Source organism: Elephas maximus, chromosome Y (assembly GCF_024166365.1).
Source record: "Elephas maximus indicus isolate mEleMax1 chromosome Y, mEleMax1 primary haplotype, whole genome shotgun sequence".
Classification (NCBI taxonomy): domain Eukaryota; kingdom Metazoa; phylum Chordata; class Mammalia; order Proboscidea; family Elephantidae; genus Elephas; species Elephas maximus.
The window spans coordinates 5,566,293-5,583,727 of NC_064847.1; the positions used below are offsets into that span (position 1 = coordinate 5,566,293).

The window sequence follows — 17,435 nt, forward strand, 5'->3', positions numbered from 1 at the left end:
CATAGATCTTTCCTGAGCCTAAAACCGGGGGCTCAGAAATGGCTTTACTTTATTCTTAGTTCTGAAATTAATAGGTGAGAGGTGTACTGCTTACCAATCGTCACGGACTTCACTTTTACAGCCACCATCTTGACCTCTGAATTTTCCCGTCTGCCTTTACACAGTGTCACTCCGCGGATCGATCCTGCAGGCTTCTAGGTATCGCCAAACGTAAGAGAGTGGTGCACTCCCGCAAAAAGTTGAAGACGCAAGGGAGGGTTCACCCACAAAAATCCTTAATTTGGTCGAACGAGTTACCTTAAACATCACAGCAGAGCAAGATTGTAAATAGTACCGCCGGAACTTTTTTCCTGGGTCCATTGCGCATGTCACGCCTGCGTATTAGCGGGAACAACAGTGGAAGGAGCCAGGGTAAGTGAGCAAAACCCTTCTTTTCTGCAGGAAAAACGCTCGTTTACGAAGAAAGTAACCCGGAGGGTTGTCCTGTCTCTTTCTAGAAGTCGCTACGCTCCGGGTGCGCTAACGAAATTTCTTCCAAGACTTAAGGGTTCCCATTTCTGCACCCTGGCTTTGTGGGACGTCAACACGTGACTACAATGTAGACTTCTAGAACCCTGGTAGAGTATAAACTGTTTACATTTATCTAATCTGCTTCACTTATGGAGTCCCTTGTTGGTGTCGCTGGGCTGCTAACCCACAGGCATTTCACAAGGAAAATTTGGTGATCTACTTCCAAGTAACTAGCCATTAAAAACTTCGGGGAGTACAGTTTGGCTTGATGGCAGCTAGCTTTGGTTGGGAGCCCTGATGGCGCAGTTTTTGAGAGCTTTACCGCTAAAGCCAAAAGATTAGCAGTTGAATCCACCTGCTGTTCCTGGAAATCTTGTGGGGCAGTTCTCTTCTGTTCTGTAGGATCTTATAAGTCAGCTTGAGTGGATGGCAATGCGTTTGGTTTTGGTTTTGTTTCGTTTACATAGCGCCTGCTATACGCACAATTTTATTACCACTGTTTTTTTCACAGAGGGTCCCTGGTGGTGCAGTGGTTAAAGTAATCGACTGCTAACCAAAACGTGGGCAGTTCGAAACCACCAGCAGCTCGGTGGGGGAAAGCTGCGGCATTGGTCTTACTACGGTTTACAACCTTGGAAACGCAATGGGGTCGCTACGAATCCGTATCCACTAGACGGCGTGGGATGGGATGGGCCGTTTTTACAACCTCGAGATTGAACTTCATAAAAAGATGTGCAGAAAGAAAAATATTACATGTAATGATATATGTAACAATTAGTAAGGGATACAGTTAATGATGATTATTAAAAGAAACAGCCTGCCCCCCCCGCCCCCCCCAAAAATCAGTCTGATGTTAAAATGGAGGAAAAAGAGAGAGAGAGAGAAAAAAAAAAAAAAACCCTGGAGCAGACAGACTTAAACACAGAAGTGAACTAAACATACCAAAATCTAAGGGGCCAAATAAAATAAAAGGTCCTATCTCTTTTCTCCAACGTATCTCACATGGGTAGGAAGAAGTGGAAACAGACATAAATCTCAGCAACGTCTAGTTTGAGTGGGGGAAACCACACCTTGGTGGACTTGTTTTATATTGGTTGTTTTTTTGATAAAGGAATCATACTGGTTGATTTTTTTCATTGAATTATGCTTTTCCATGACAAATACTAATTCATGCTGAGCTTTTATTTTTAAAAAAGCTGTACCTTCCCTGCCTAATTTTGTTACAATGATGTATATCAGTCTTAGTGTAATGTATGATAAAAGTATTTATTTTCCTTAAGAATCTGTTTTACACTTACAGAATGCATTTTGCAGAATCTTCTTAGTCTCTTTTTTAAAATAATTTATTGAAAATATAAAGTATCTGTTCCTTTAAAAACTAGTTGTAGGGTGGTAAGAGGTAGGTTTCAATAGAGAAACTGGGTACAAAGTTCACTTTGAGGTTTGTTGGTCTATTTGAATATTCTGTTTTATTTTACACTGTTTCCGGCTTTTTTTTTTTTCCAGAAGTTTATCCACTTAATCTGCATTATCAATCTCATCAGGTTTTTATGATATATACATACATAAGTTTGTGTTTATATGCATGTAAATATACTCCGTTTATGTTAATTTTCCTGTTAAATTTTGAGGTAGTTTGATATACATGCTTTTCTCTATTCAGAAAATCAGACTCACAGTGGTTTAGCCTGTATTATTAATCTATTTTGTGGTCAGAGTTTTCCTATTTTCCACAATAGTAAAATATCTTTTAATGAAACAGGTTAGAAATATCATTTACATACCATTGAAGTCAGCGTTTTAAAGTATACTGTTCAGTGGTGTTTTGTATATTCACAGAGTTGTGCAACCATCACTGGTATCTAATTTCAGAACACTTCAACACTTCAACAAGAAAGCCTCATTTTCTCAGAAGAACTAGATTGTGCCTGGTCACTGCTAATGACCACCATGACAGGGAACACAACAGTCACAGACGGAGCAGGAGAAGAACGTAGAACAGAATTCAGGATCACATAAAAAGACCAGACTTACTGGTCTTGAAGACATTGCAAGAACCTCTGCAACTGTGGCCACCAGAAGCACTGTTAACCAAGAGCTGAAACCATTCCTGACACCCACATTAGATAGGGCTATAAAACAAAAAAATAACACAGGTGACAAGTGTGCTTTTTAGTTCAGTCAGATACATGAGACCAAATGGGTAGCTTCTGTCCAAAAGCAGAATGAGAAGGCAAGAAGGGACAGAGCTGGTCAAATGGACATAGGGAACCCAGGGTGGAAAGGGGGAGTGTTCTGTTACATTGTGAGGACTGCAGCTAATATCACAAAACAATATGTGTATAAATTTTTGTGTGAGAAATTAACTTCAGCTGTAAACTTTCACCCAAAACATGATTAAAAAACAAATCTCATTCTTGTTTGTAGAGCTTACCCTGCCCCTGGCAGCCACTAACTCACTTTATGTCTCTCTGGATATGCCTGTTCTGGACATTTCATATAAATTGAAATGGCATATTGCTTTCTTGTTTCTACCTTGATTGACTTACCACAGTGTTTTCAAGGTTAACCCATGTTGTAGATTGCTTGTTGTACTTTGTTCCTTTTTATGGCTGAATAACCTTACATTGTATGGATGTAACACATTTGGTTTATTTGTTTGTGGCTATTAGGAATACTGCTGCTATGCACATTGCTTACAAATTTTTGTGTTTTTGTTTCTCTTAGTATGGCTTTAACTTTGATATACTTAAGTAGAATTTCTCAGTCACATGCTAAAACTTACATTTAACCTTTTGAGGAATTGCCAAACTGGGAAATGAGAATCTAAAGTTGCTGCATCATTTTACAGTCCCACCAGCAGTGTAAGAGGATTGCAATTTCTCCATAGTCCCATCTACACTTACTTACTGCTTATGGCTATTCTAGTGAATGTGAGGAGCCCTGGTGGTACAGCGTTTAAGAGCTCAGCTGCTAACCAAAGTGTCTGCTCCTGGGAAGCCCTATGGGGCAGTTCCACTGTGTCCTGTAGGCTGTCTGTGAGTCACAATCAACTACAAAGCAGCAAATGCAGAAGTGGGTGTGAAGGACTCGTAGGGGTGTAGGTTAAGCGTGGGACTGCTGAACCAAAGGTTTCTGATTTACCACCCCCTAGAGGCACTTTGGAAAAAAGCCTGCCAATTGCTTTCGAAAAGTCACTGCCTTGAAAACCCCATAGAGTGGAGTTTTACTCTGCAGTGCATGGGGCCTCCATGAGTCAGAATGACTTGACAGCAACTGGTTATGGTTTTGGTAGTGGATGTGAGATTGTAGGAGTCACTTAACCATGGTACAGATGGTTAAGTGCTCAACTACTAAACAGAAAGTTGGCAGTTAGAACCCACTCGGAGGCACCTTAGAAGAAAGGCTTAAGATCACAGTCTTAAAAACCCTATGGTGCAATTCTACTCTGTATGCTTGTGGTTGCCATGAGTCAGAATCAAGTCCACAGCAACTGATTTGGTTTGGTTTGGTTTGTTAAGGTATCTCACTGTGGATTTGATTTGCATTTCCTGATTTGCAAGTGCTTTTTTGCCATTGGACATCTTTTGAGAAAAGTCTATACAAATCTTTGGCCCATTTTTAAAATTGAATTATTACTCCTTTTATCGTTCAGTCATAAGTATTTTTTAAATATTCTAAACTATGGTAATTTGTATATGTTTTCTTTCTAGTCTCTGGGTTTTTTTTTTTTTCTCTTGATGTCATTTGAAGCACAGAAGTTTTTAATTTGGTGATATCCAGCTTATCTTTTTTTTTTTCTCATTTGTGCTTTAGTGTTGGAGCTAAGAAGGTTTTGCTTAAGAAAGTCACTAAGTTTTACTGCTGATTCTCTTCTGAGAATTATACTTTCAGTTCTTCATTGAAGTTTTTTACCTATTTTGAGTTAGGTTTTATATGTTGTGTGAGGTAAGGATTGAACTTAGTTCTTTTGTACGTTGCTGTCCAGTTAGTTGTTCAAGGAGGCCTGCTGGCACAATGGTTAGTGCTCAGCTGCTAACCAAAAAGCTGGCGGTTTGAACCTACCTAGCGGCTTTGTGGGAGAAGACCTGGTGATCTGCTCCTGTAAAGATGATAGCGTACAAAATCTTATGGGGTAGTTCTACTTTGTCACATGGAGTTGCTATGAGCTGAAATCTACATAGTGGCAACCAAGAAACAACATCCAGCTGATCCAGCATAATTTGATAAAGAGATTGTATTTCTCCATTAAGTGGTATTGGCACTGTCGTTGAAGATCAGTTAACCACAAATGTATGGGTTCATTTCTATATTCTGTTATCTTCCACTGATTCGTGTCTATCCTGGTGGCAGTGCCTAACTTTTGTTTACTATAATTTCGTATAATATTTTGAATTGGGACATGTGAGTCCTCCTACTTCATTCTTTTTCAAGGTAGTTTTGGCTATTCTACGTTCCTTACATTTCCATGTGACTTTTTGGATCAACTTGTCTATTTCTGCAAATAAGCAACTTGAGATTTTGATAGGAAATTAATTTACAAGCAAATTTGGGGATATTACCGCCTTAACAATGTTAGCAAGTCTCGCAGTCTGTGAACAAGGGAGGTCTTCCCATGTATTTAAACCATCTTTAATTTCTTTCAACAATGTTTTGCATTTGTGACTGTACACGTTTTGCAATTATTTTGTTAAACTCTTTCCGGATTATTTTATTCTTTTTTTAAGCTGTTACAAGTAGAATTTTCTTGCTTTTCTAGTGTTTATTGGTAGTGCACGATTGCTATTTGTATGTGGATATTCTGTCACGTAATTTTGCTAACCTCATTTATTTTGCTGTGTTTTTATGTATGGATTTCATAATTTCTACATGGAAGATAATGCCGTCTGCTAATAGGTTTATATCCTCCTCCTGGTACAATCTTCATTGTTATGTTATGAACAGAAGTGGCAAGAGAAGATCCTTGCCTTGTATCTGATTTTACCGGAAAAGCTTTCAGTCTTTCGCCATTAAGTGTAACGTTGTTGGCCGCTGTCAAGTCAGTTCTGACTCATGGCGAATGCACGTTTGTAGAGAAGAACTGCCCTGTAGGATTTTCAAGGCTGTGACCTTTCAGAAACAGTTTGGCAGGCCTGTCTCTCCAGGTGCCTATGGATGGGTTGGAATTGCCATCCTTGTAGCTAATACTCAAGTGCTTAATTGTTTATGCCACCCGTGAACTCCCAAGTATGATGTTAGCTTTGGGCTTTTTGTAGATGCCCTTTATCAGATTGAAAGGTTTGCTTTCATTCCTAATTTGTTAAGCATTTTTATCATGAATAGGTGTTGAATTTTGACATATGCTTTTTTCCCCCAGTATTTGTTGAGATAATCTTCTTGTTTTTATTCTTTTATTATTATTTCCCAGTTCATAAAGAATGACGTTGTTGTTTTGTTAGGTGCTGTCGAGTCAGTTCCAACTCTTAGCGACCCTGTACACAACAGAACAAAACACTGCCTGGTCCTGAGCCATCCTTACAATCATTGTTATGCTTGAGCCCATTGTTGCAGCCACTGTGTCAGTCCACCTTCTTGAGAGTCTTCCTCTTTTCTGTTGACCCCGTACTTTGCTAAGCATGATGTCCTTCTCCAGGGACTGATCCCTCCTGACAACATGTCAAAAATATGTAAGAAGCAGTCTAGCAACACAGGTGTTCCCTGCTTTCTGCCAGGATCCATCTGACATCAGCAGTGATATCCCTGGTTCCATGCCCTCTTCTGAAACCATCCTGAATTTCTGGCAGTTACCGGTCAGTATACTGCTGCAGCCATTTTTGAATGATCTTCAGCGAAATTTTGCTTGTGTGTGACACTAATGATGTTGTTCTATAATTTCCACATTCAGTTGGATCACCTTTCTTGGGAATAGGCATAAACATGGATCTTTTCCAATCAGTTGGGCAGGAAGCTGTCTTCCATATGTCCTAGCATAGGTGAGTGAGCACCTCCAGCACTGCATCTGTTTGTTGAAACATCTCAATTGATATTCCATCAATTCCTGGAGCCTTGTTTTTCACCAGTGCCTTCAGGGCAGCTTGGACTTCTTCTTTCAGTACCATCAGTTCCTGATCATATGCCACCTCTTGAAATAGTTGAATGTCGACTAATTATTTTTGGTATAATGACTCTGTGTATTGCTTCCCTCTTCTTTTGATGCTTCCTGCGTCATTTAATATTTTCCCTATGGTATCCTTCACTATTGCAACTTGAGCTTGAATTTTTTTTTTTTTCAGTTCTTTCAGCTTGAGAAATGCCGAGCATGTTCTTCCCTTTTGGTTTTCCATCTCCAGCTCTTTGCACATGTCATTATCGTACTTTGTCTTCTTGAGCAGCCCTTTGAAATTTTCTGCTCAGTTCTTTTACTTCATCAGTTCTTCCTTTTGCTTCAGCTGTTTGATGTTCGACAGCAAGTTTCAGAGTCGCTTCCAACATCCATCTTGGTCTTTTCTTTCTTTCCTGTCTTTTCAGTGACCTCTTGCTTTCTTCATGTATGATGTCGTTGATATCATTCCACAATTCGTCCAGTCTTCGGTCACCAGTGTTCAATACATCAAATCTATTCTTGAGGTGGTCTCTGAATTCAGGTGGGATATACTCAAGGTCATACTTCAGCTCTCATGGACTTGCCCTGATTTTCCGCAGTTTCAGTTTGAACTTGTATATGAGCAACTGATGGTCTGTTCCACGGTTGGCCGCTGGCCTTGTTCTGACCGATGATACTGAGCTGCTTCATCATGTCTTTCCACAGATGTAGTCAATTTGATTTCTTTGCGTTCCATGTGGCGAAGTCCATGTGTATAGTTGACGTTTATGTTGGTGAAAGAAGGCATTTGCAATGAAGAAGTCGCTGGTCTTGCAAAATTCTATCATTCGATCTCCAGCATCGTTTCTATCACCAAGGCCATATTTTCTGACTAGTGATCCTTCTTCTTTGTTTCTAACTTTGGCATTAAAATCACCAGTAATTATCAATGCACCTTGATTGCATGTGCCATCAATTTCAGACTGCAGCAGCTGATAAAAATCTCCTATTTCTTTATCCTTGGCCCTAGTGTTTGGTGCATAAATTCGAATAATAGTCATATTAACTGGTCTTCCTTGTAGGCGTATGGATATTATCCTATCACTGACAGCATTGTTCGTCAGGATAGATCCTGAAACGTTCTTTTTGACCATGAACGCAGCACCATTCCTTTTCAGGTTGTCATTCCCAACATAGTAGACTATGTGATTGTCCGATTCAAAATGGCCAATACCAGTCCATTTCAGCTCACTAATTCCTAGGATATCGATGTTTATGCGTTCCATTTCATTTTTGATGATGTCCAATTTTCCTAGATTCATACTCCATACATTCCAGGTTCCAATTAACGGATGTTTGCAGCTGTTTCTTCTCATTTTGAGTCATGCCACGTCAGCAAATGAAGGTCCCGAAAGCTTTACTCCATCCATGTTATTAAGGTCGACTCTACTTTGAAGAGGCAGCTCTTCCCCAGTCATCTTTTGAGTGTCTTCCAACCTGCGGGGCTCATTTTTCAGCACTGTATCAGACAATGTTCCACTGCTATTCATAAGGTTTCCACTGGCTAATATTTTCAGAAGTAGACTGCCAGGTCCTTCTTCCTAGTTTGTCTTAGTCTGCAAGCTCAGCTGAAACCTTTCTTCCATGGGTGACCCTGCTGGTGTGCAATACCAGTGGCATAGCTTCCAGCATCACAGCAACATGCAAGCCCCCATAGTCCAACAAACTGACAGACACGTGTTGTTGTTAGCAGTCATGAAGTCAGCTCCTGACTGATGGCAGTTCAGTGCACAATGAAATTAGGTAGTTGTGATCCATAACGCTTTCACTGACTAATTTTTTGGAGGTAGAATGCCAGGCCTTTTTTCCTACCTTGTCTTAGTGTGGAAGCTGTACTGAAATCTGTTCAGTACCATACCTGTTGCTGTTGAGTTGATTCCAACTCATAATGACCCATAGGACAGAGTAGAACTGCCCTGTCGAGTTTCCAAGAAGGGCCTGGTGGATTTGAACTGCCAACCTTTTGTTAGCAGCCATAGCACTTAACCACTAAGCCACCAGTGTTTCTGTTCAGTACAATAGCAACATAGAAATATCCACCAAGATACAGGAGGAGGAGGGTGCACTTCAGGTGCATAAACTATGAATTGAATTAAGGGCTCCCATATGCAAGGCAAGAATTCTACCATTTATCTACTACTGCCTTACTGAAGAATTAAAAGTGCATAATCTATCCAGAAAATATCCTGAATCTCATTTTGGAGAGTGGTGTCTGGGGTCTTAAACACTAGCAAGAGACCATCTAAGGTGCATCACTTGGTCTCAACACACCTGGAGCAAAGGAATAAAGAACATCAAGGACACAAGGTAGTTAAGAGCTAAAGAGACAGAAAGGGCCACATAAATCAGGGACTACGTCAGCCTGAGACCAGAAGAACTAGATGTTGCTCAGCTACAACCAATGACTGCCCTGACAAGGAACACAACCCAGAACCCCTGAGGGAGCAGGAGGATGCAGACCTCAAATTCTTGTAAAAAAACCAGACTTAATGATCTGACTAGACTAGAAAGACCCCCAAGGTCATGGACCCAGACCTTCTGTTAGCCTGACACAGGACCCATCCCCAAAGCCAACTCTTAAGACAGGCTTTGGACTAAACTATAGGATAGAAGATAATCTGGCAAGGAGTGAGCTTCTTGGCTCAAGTAGACACATGAGACTATGTTGGCAGCTCCTGTCTGGAGGGAAGATGAGAGAGCAGGGGGGAACAGAAGCTGGCTGAATGGTCACAGGAGTACAGGATAGAGAGGAGTGTGCTGTCTCCTTAGGGGGAGAGAAACTAGGAGTATATAGCAAGGTGTATATAAATTTTTATATGAAGAGACTTGATTTGTAAATTTTTACTTAAAGCACAATAAAAACTTAAAAAAGAATAAAAAGCAAAGTTGTCAGCATTGAGTCAACTCCAACTCATGGTGACTGCATGTGTTACAGGGTAGAACTGCTCCATAGGGTTTTCTCGTCTGCAGTCTTTACAGAAGCAATTCACCAGAGTTTTCTTTTGCAGAGCTGCTGTGGGGAGAGGTTTGAACCAGCAATGTATAGGTTAGTAGCAAACCACTTCTGCCACCCAAGGACTTTCATTAAAGAATACTATGTTGAAGTAAAGTGATAGAGAATCTCATCAGGAAGTGCTAAAAGTGTAATACTGCTATTAGAGCTAATAAAGTCAGCAAAGTAGCTGGATATAAGATCAGCCCAACACTCAAAATTAGTCGCATTTCTATATAATAGGAACGTACACTCTGAAAAGGAATTTAGAAAATGATTCCAATTATAGTAGTATTTAAAAATTAAATATTTAGGAATAAGCATAGCCAAGAAATTTAAAGACTTATTCTCTGAAACGTTCAAAATATTGCTGAAAGGAATTAAAGAGAATGCAAGCGAATGGAAAGTCATCTGTATTCATGGGTTGGAGACTTGTTGAAAACCTAAATGTAATATCTAAAATTATAAAACTCTTAAAAGAAACGTAAGTGGTAAGTCTTTGTAGTCTTGGATTTGGCAATGAATTCTCGGGTGTGACACCAAAAGCACAATCTACAGATTCAATGAAATGAGATCACTATCAAAATCCCAATGGCCTTTTTTTGAGAATTGGAAAAACTTATCCTAATATGAATTTTAATTCATATGGAATTGCAAGGGATCCTGAATAACCATAACAATGTTGAAAAAGCAAAACTTGCAAGAATCATACTTAATGCCTTTAGAGCACTTCAAAGTTACAGTGAATAAAAGTGTGGTACTGTCACAAGCATAGACATACAGACCAATGCAGCGTAATTGAGAATTGAGAAATAAATACATTTATGGTCAATTGGTTTTATCAAGGTACCATTAATTGGTGAAAGAATAGTCTTTTCTACAAATGGTGTTAGGGAATCTGGGTGGTCATCTGGTAAAAAATGAAGTTGCGTCCTTACCTGATGCCATATGCAAAAATTAAAATGGATCAAAGACCTAAAGGTAAGAGCTAAAGTTATAAAACTCTTAGAAGAAACATAGTAGTAAGTTTTGTGATCATGGATTTGGCAATGAATTCTTGGGTAAGACACCAAAAGCACAACCAACAAAGGCAAAAAAAAAAAAAAAATCAAATGAAAACTTTTGCTCATCAAAGAACACTGTCAAAGATGGTGCCTGGCTACTGCTCCTGACTGTTCTAATCAGGACCACAATAGGTAGATCCCGATAGGATAATAGAATAATGTAGAACACAACTCAAATTCTTAAAAAGTCCAGATTTAGTGGCCCAGTTGAGATTAGAGGACTCCTGGAGCTGTTACCCACCAATGCCCTTTAAATATTGAACCAGAACTACCCCCTGAGGTCACTTTTCCACTAAATAGTAGATGTTTGGCTCATAAAAAAGAATATCCCCGTGAGTACTATGTTCTTTCAAAAAATCGTCTGTGTGAACCAATGAGCAATTACTCTAAAGCAAAGACAAAAAGGGAAGTGGGGCAGGGAAACTAGATTACTAGAAATGGAACAACTAGAACAGAAATAATGAGAATGTTGACATTGTGAAAAGTATAACTAATGTCTGAACAATATGGAAATTGTGAAATGGAATTTGCTATGTAAAGTTTCACCAAAAGCACAATAAAATACTATTTTTTAGAAAAGGAAAAAAATAATTGAAAAATTGTCAAGAAAGTGAAAAAAATAACCTACAGAATGGGAGAAAATATTTTCTGTTTATAAACTGATAAAGGTCTAGTATCTAGAACATACAAAGAATTCTTGAAACTGAACAGTGGGAAAACAAAACATGGGCAAAGAACTTGAAAAAAGGAAATAAACAAATGGCTGAAAAGCACATGAAAAGATGCTCAGTATTGTTAGTCATTAGGGAAATAACAAAACCAAAATGAGGGACTACTTCACCACTCTCTGTGATAGCCAAAATTAAAGAAAATGAAAAATAAATTCAATAATGGATGTGAAGAAACTTAAAGCCTCTTACACTGCTGAGGGGAATATAAAATGATATAGCTACTGTAGAAAATAGTTTGGTGGTTCCTCAAAATGTTGGACATGGAATTATCATATAACCTGGAAATTCCGCTTGGCATATACCCAAAAGAATTGAAAACAGGTATTCAAATAAAAACTTGAACATGGTTTTCACAGAAGCATTGCTGTAATCATCAAAAGGTAGAAGGAAACCAAATGTTCATCAAGGCATGAAATGGTAAACAAAATATAATGGAATATTGTTCAGCTGTAAAAAGAAGTGAAGTACTGATACACGGCACAACATAGATAAAACCCAAACATTTCCCTAAGTGAAAGAAGCAGGACACAAAAGATCATGCTTTCTATGATTTCATTTATATGCAATATCCAAAATAGGTAAATCCAGAAAGAGAAGATAAATGTTTGCCAGTGGCAGGAGGAGGGGAGAGTAAAGAGCGACAGCTTGATCCATTTGAAGATTTTGTTACCCTTTGGGTGATGAAAATGTTTTGAATTTTGTAATGTTCATACAGCATTGTCATTGTAGTAAATGCCGTTGCTTTGTGTACCTTAAAATGATTGTTACGTGAATTTCATTTCATTAAGGAAAAGTAATACTGCTTTATTCCACCTCAAAACTATTTTGGTCTCATAACTCTAATCAAATTTAAAAGTATTGTTTTAAGTTCATCTCTATATAACTAATATTTCGGTCGGCTTTTTATTTTCCAAAAGAAATCCAATTTTAATCTTAAAATATTTGTTATATGGCTAAAAAAAATGGCAGCAGAATTCTCTTTTACTTTATACAGAAAGAACTCTAAAAGCTAATTTGTAAATGTCTTGGCAATGGCAACCTTTTTCATCTTGTACATTCTACAGAAATGGCAAAAGGATTTGTTCAATGTTATCGGTGTTATCTTGGGGTAGTCACCACATACCATGTTTGCTGTATGTCACAAATAAAGAAATCATTCCTGGAGCATTTCAAGTATAAATTAATAACAAAATACATAATAAACACAGGAAAACTTTTAAAAGTGTTTGGTAATATACACAACATTAAATAAAAGTATAATTTGTCATTGCAAGTGCAGTATTTCCATTCAATTAGGAATGGAAGCAGAAAGTTTTATTATGAATGTAGATTCTTGACCCAGGACGTACCATTAACACCCATACAGAATAGAGTATTCCAAACTACAAGAAAGAGAGGGCGGTTTTATCAGTTGAAGTAAACGAAAGTCTGTGCTTTCTGAGGCACCAGGGGAGGGGATGCATTGCGAACATTACAAGGAGTTTGTTAAACTGTGATCTTAAACAGTTGACATGGATAGAAGCTTTTGGGACCTTGCTGATGTGGCATGACTCAAAATGAGGAGAAAAGCTGCAAACATACATTAGTAATGGGAATGTGGAATGTACAGAAAATGAGTCCAAAAAATTTGAAAGTTGCCCAAAATACAATGGCATGTGTAAAGATCGATACAGACTGAAATGGTGAGCTGAAATAGACTGGTATTGGCCATTTTGAACCAGACAATCGTATGGCCTGCAATGCCAGAAATGACAGACTGGGGAGGAATGGTGTTGCGCTCATCATCCAAAAGAGCATTTCAAGATCTGTCCTGAAGTACAGTGCTGTTAGTGATGGGATAATATCCATATGCTTACAGGGAGGTCAAGGTCATATGCGTATTACTCAGACACCAACCACTAATGGCAGAGCTGAAGAAATTGAAGATTCTTACGAACTTCTGCAGTCAGAATTGATCAAGAACATGCAATTAAGAGGCGCTGACAATTCCTGGCAATTGAAATGCAGAAGTTGGAAATGAAGAAGGTTTGGTAGTTGCAAGATATGGCCTTGGTGATAGAAATGATGTTGGAGATCACATGATGGAATTTTACAAGACCGACGTCTTCTTCATTGCAAATACAGTTTTCAACAACTTCAACAGTGTCTGTACGCTGTTCATGGATCTCACTGGATAGAGAACACAAATCAAATTGGCTGTATTTGTGGAAAGAGACAATGGAAAAACTCAGTTATCAGTCCGAACAAGGCCAGAGGCTGGCTGCGGAACAGACCATCAATTGCTCACATGCAAGTTCAACTCGAAGCTGAAGAAAATTAAAACAGGTCCACAGGAGCCAAAATACAACCTTGAGTATATCCCACCTGTATTTGGACACTCTCTCAAGAACAGATTTGACACGCTGAACAGTAATCACCAAATACAAAATGAGTTGTGAAAGAGCATCAGGGACAACTTTAATGAAGAAAAGCAAGAGGTCACTAAAAAGACAGCAAAGAAAGAAAAGACCAAAATGGCTAACAGAAGAGACTCTGAAACTTGCTGTTGAACTTAGAGTAGCTAAAGCGAATGGAAGAAATGATGAAGTAAAAGTGCTGAACAGAAGATTTCAGAAGGCAGCTCAAGAAGATGCAGTAAAAGAATGAAATGTTCAGAGACCTACAGTTAGTAAACCAAAGTGGAGAACACACTCGGCATTTCTCAAGCTGAAATAACAAGAAAAAATTCAAGCCTCGAGTTGCAATTTTGAAGGATTCTGTGGGCAAAATATTGAATGAAACAGGAGGCATCAAAAGTAAATGGAATGACTACATCAGAGCCACTGTACCAAAAAAAATTGGTTGGTGTTTAACCATTTCCTGAGGTAACACATTATCAAGAACTGATGGTATTGAAGGAAAACATGCAAGCTGCACTGAAGCTATTGGTGAGAAGCAAGTCCCCAGGAATTGATGGAATATCAATAGGAATGTTTCAACAAATGGATCCAATATTGGAGACACTCATCTATGCCAAGAAATTTGGAAGACAGCTACCTGGCTTATACTGAGTGGAAGAGAACCATATTGGTGCCCATCCCAAAGAAAGGTGATCCAACAGGATATAGAAATTATAGAACAATATTGTTAATATCACCCACAATTTAAATTTCACTGAAGGTCATTCAGAAACAATTGCTGCAGTACCTTTACAGGGACCTGCCAGAAATTCAAACCAGATTCAGAAGAGGACATGGAACAAGTAATATCATTGCTGACATAAGATGGATTTTGCTGAAAGCAAAGAATCTCAGAAAGTTTTTTAACTGTGTTGTATTGATTGCGCAAAGGCATTCATCTGTGTGGAATATAACAAATTATGGATAGCACTGTGAAGAATAGGAATTCCAGAACACTTAACTGTACTTATGAGGCACCTGTGCATAGACCAAAGGCAGTTGTTGGAATTGAGCATGGGGATACTGCATGGTTCAAAACCAAGAAAGATGTGTTTCCAGATTGCATCTTTTCACCATACTTATACAATCTGTATGTTGAGCAGGTAACCTGAGAAACTGGACTGTATGAAGAAAAAAATGGCATCAGGATTGGTGGAGGACTCATTAACAGCCTGCATTATGCAGATGATACAACTTTGTTTGCTGAAAGTGAAGAGAACTTGAAGCACTTATTGGTGAAAATCAAAGACTACAGCCTTCAATAGGGATTACACCTCAATCTAAAGAAAACAAAAATCCTCAAAAGTGGACCAATAAACAGCATCGTGATAAATGGAAGTAAGATCGACATTATCAAGAATTTCATTTTTCTTAGCTCCAAAAGCAACACCCATGGAAGCAGCAATCAGGAAATTAAATCACGTATTACATTTGGTAAATCTGTTGCAAAAGTCCTCTTTAAAGTCTTTAAAAGTGAAGATGTCACTTTGGTGACTAAGGTACACCTGACCCAAGCCATGATAGTTTTAGTCACTTTATGAACATGCAAAAGCTAGACAATGAATAAGAAAGACTGAAGGGGAATTGACACCTTTGTATTATGGTGTTGGTGAAGAATATGGAATATACATATCGGGGACTGCCAGAAGAATGGACAAACTTGTCTTGGAAGAAATACAGCCAGAGTGCTCCTTGGAACTGAGGGTGATGAGACTTTGTCTCACATACTGTGGACATGTTATCAGGAGGAACCAGTCCCTGGAGAATATCATGCTTGGTAAAGTGAGGGTCAGTGAAGAAAAAAAAAAAAAAAAGACCCTGTATGACATGGATTGATACAACAGTGGGGTTAAACTTAACAATGATTGTGAGGGTGGCACAGGACCGGGCAGTGTTTTGTTTTATTGTACGTAGGGTCTCTATGAGTCTAAACCAACTCTACAGCATACTCAGGGTTCTGTTTTGGCTGTCATGAACTTGTTTTGATTTTCTTCAGCTTCATGTTGAATTTGCACGTGAGCAGTTGATGGTCTATTCTACAGCATACCCCATCCTTGTTCTGACTGATAATACTGAGCTTTTCCATCGTCTCTTTCTACAAATGTAATTTGATGCCTCTGTTTTCCATCTGGTGAGGTTCACATGTGCAATCACCATTTATGTTGGTGAAAAAAGGTACTTGCAGTGAAGAAGTTATTGGTCTTGCAAAATTTTGTCATGCGACCTCTTGTGTTGTTTCTATCACAAAGGCTGTATCTTCCAATTACCACTGCTGCTTCTTCATTTTTAAGTTTTGTGTTCTAATCATGAGTAATTATCAGTACGTTGATCAATTTAAGACTGCAAAAATTGGTAAGAATCAATTCGTTCATTTTAAATATTGGTAGTTGGCATGTAAATTTGAATAATAGTTGATTAACTGGCCTTCATTGTAGGTGTATTAGTATTATCCTATTAAAGACAGCATTGTACTTCAAGATAAATTTCGAAATGTACTTTTTGATGAACTTGATGCCATTCCTCTTTAAATTTTCATTGCTGGTGTAGTAGACCATCTGATTGTCAGATTCAGATTGGCTGATACCAGTCCATTTCAACTCACTAATGCCTAGAATATCAATCTGTATGTGCTGAGTTTCATTTTTGACAACTTCTGGTTTTCCTAGATTCATACATATTGCATTCCACATTCTAGTTATTGATGGATGTTTGCAGCTGTTTCTTCTTCTTTTGAATCAGGCCACATCAGCAAATTAAGGTCCTGAAAGCTTGACTCATCTACATCACTAAGGTCAGCACTAATTGCATGGCAGCCCTACCTCAGTTTCATTTTTGAGTGCCTTCCAATGGAAGGGGCTCATCTTCCAGCACTGTATATGAGAATGTCCTGCTGCTTTTCATAAGGTTTACACTGGCCTTTTTTTTTTTTTTTTTTCCCAGAAGCAGACTGCCAGGTCATTCTTCCTAGCAAGCCTTAGTCTGGAAGCTTCACTGAAACTTGTCCACCATAGGTGGCCCTTCTGATATTTGAATTACTGTTGGCATAGCTTCCAGCATCGCAGCACTATAGAAGCTACCACAGTATGACAAACTGACAGATGTGTGATCTATCCTTACTAAAACATTTGGCTAATAAAGGACATGAAGTTTCTAGAGAAGGGTTACAGTTAGCTCAGCCCTCTGCCAAATATTTAGGTCACTTGATTTCTTCATCAGAGCCTGGTGGCATAGTTAAGAAGCTTGGCTGCTAACCAAAAGTTGGTGGTTCAGACCCACCAACCGCTCCTTGGAAACTCTATGGGGCAGTTCTACTCTGCCCTGCAGGATCTCTGTGAGTCAGAATCAACTAAGTGGCAATGGGTTGATTTTGCATATGGCATTTTTGTTATCCCTCGAGCAAAGACGCTATTGCATCCTTTTCTTTACCTAAAACAAATAAATAAAAAAACAACCAAGTGGATATCTGGGCCTCTGCGTCTATTATTGAGACCAAATTCCTAAATAAAGATGATTATCTTTCCTGTTATTGTTTAGACTTAATAGAGCAGCTTCTGAAACCCATAATGATTTAAAGGACGC

General features: G+C 38.7%; 1 protein-coding gene and 1 long non-coding RNA gene across 5 annotated transcripts in view; one reads left to right on the top strand and one right to left on the bottom strand.

Annotated features, from left to right (window-relative positions):
- Nucleotides 1-155, bottom strand: part of LOC126069862 (lysine-specific demethylase 5C-like) — a 78,688-nt gene extending 78,533 nt beyond the window's left edge. For all 4 annotated transcript variants that reach the window (XM_049873497.1, XM_049873495.1, XM_049873496.1 and 1 more), the window contains exon 1: nucleotides 95-155. The gene's annotated coding sequence lies outside the window, so the exon portion shown is untranslated. The remainder of the gene's footprint in view (nucleotides 1-94) is intronic.
- Nucleotides 156-385: 230 nt separating this feature from the next.
- The window catches only part of LOC126069868 (uncharacterized), a 47,081-nt gene continuing 30,031 nt past the window's right edge, over nucleotides 386-17,435 (top strand). The window contains exons 1-2 of the long non-coding RNA XR_007516090.1: nucleotides 386-411; nucleotides 498-617. This is a non-coding gene — a long non-coding RNA (uncharacterized LOC126069868). The remainder of the gene's footprint in view (nucleotides 412-497; nucleotides 618-17,435) is intronic.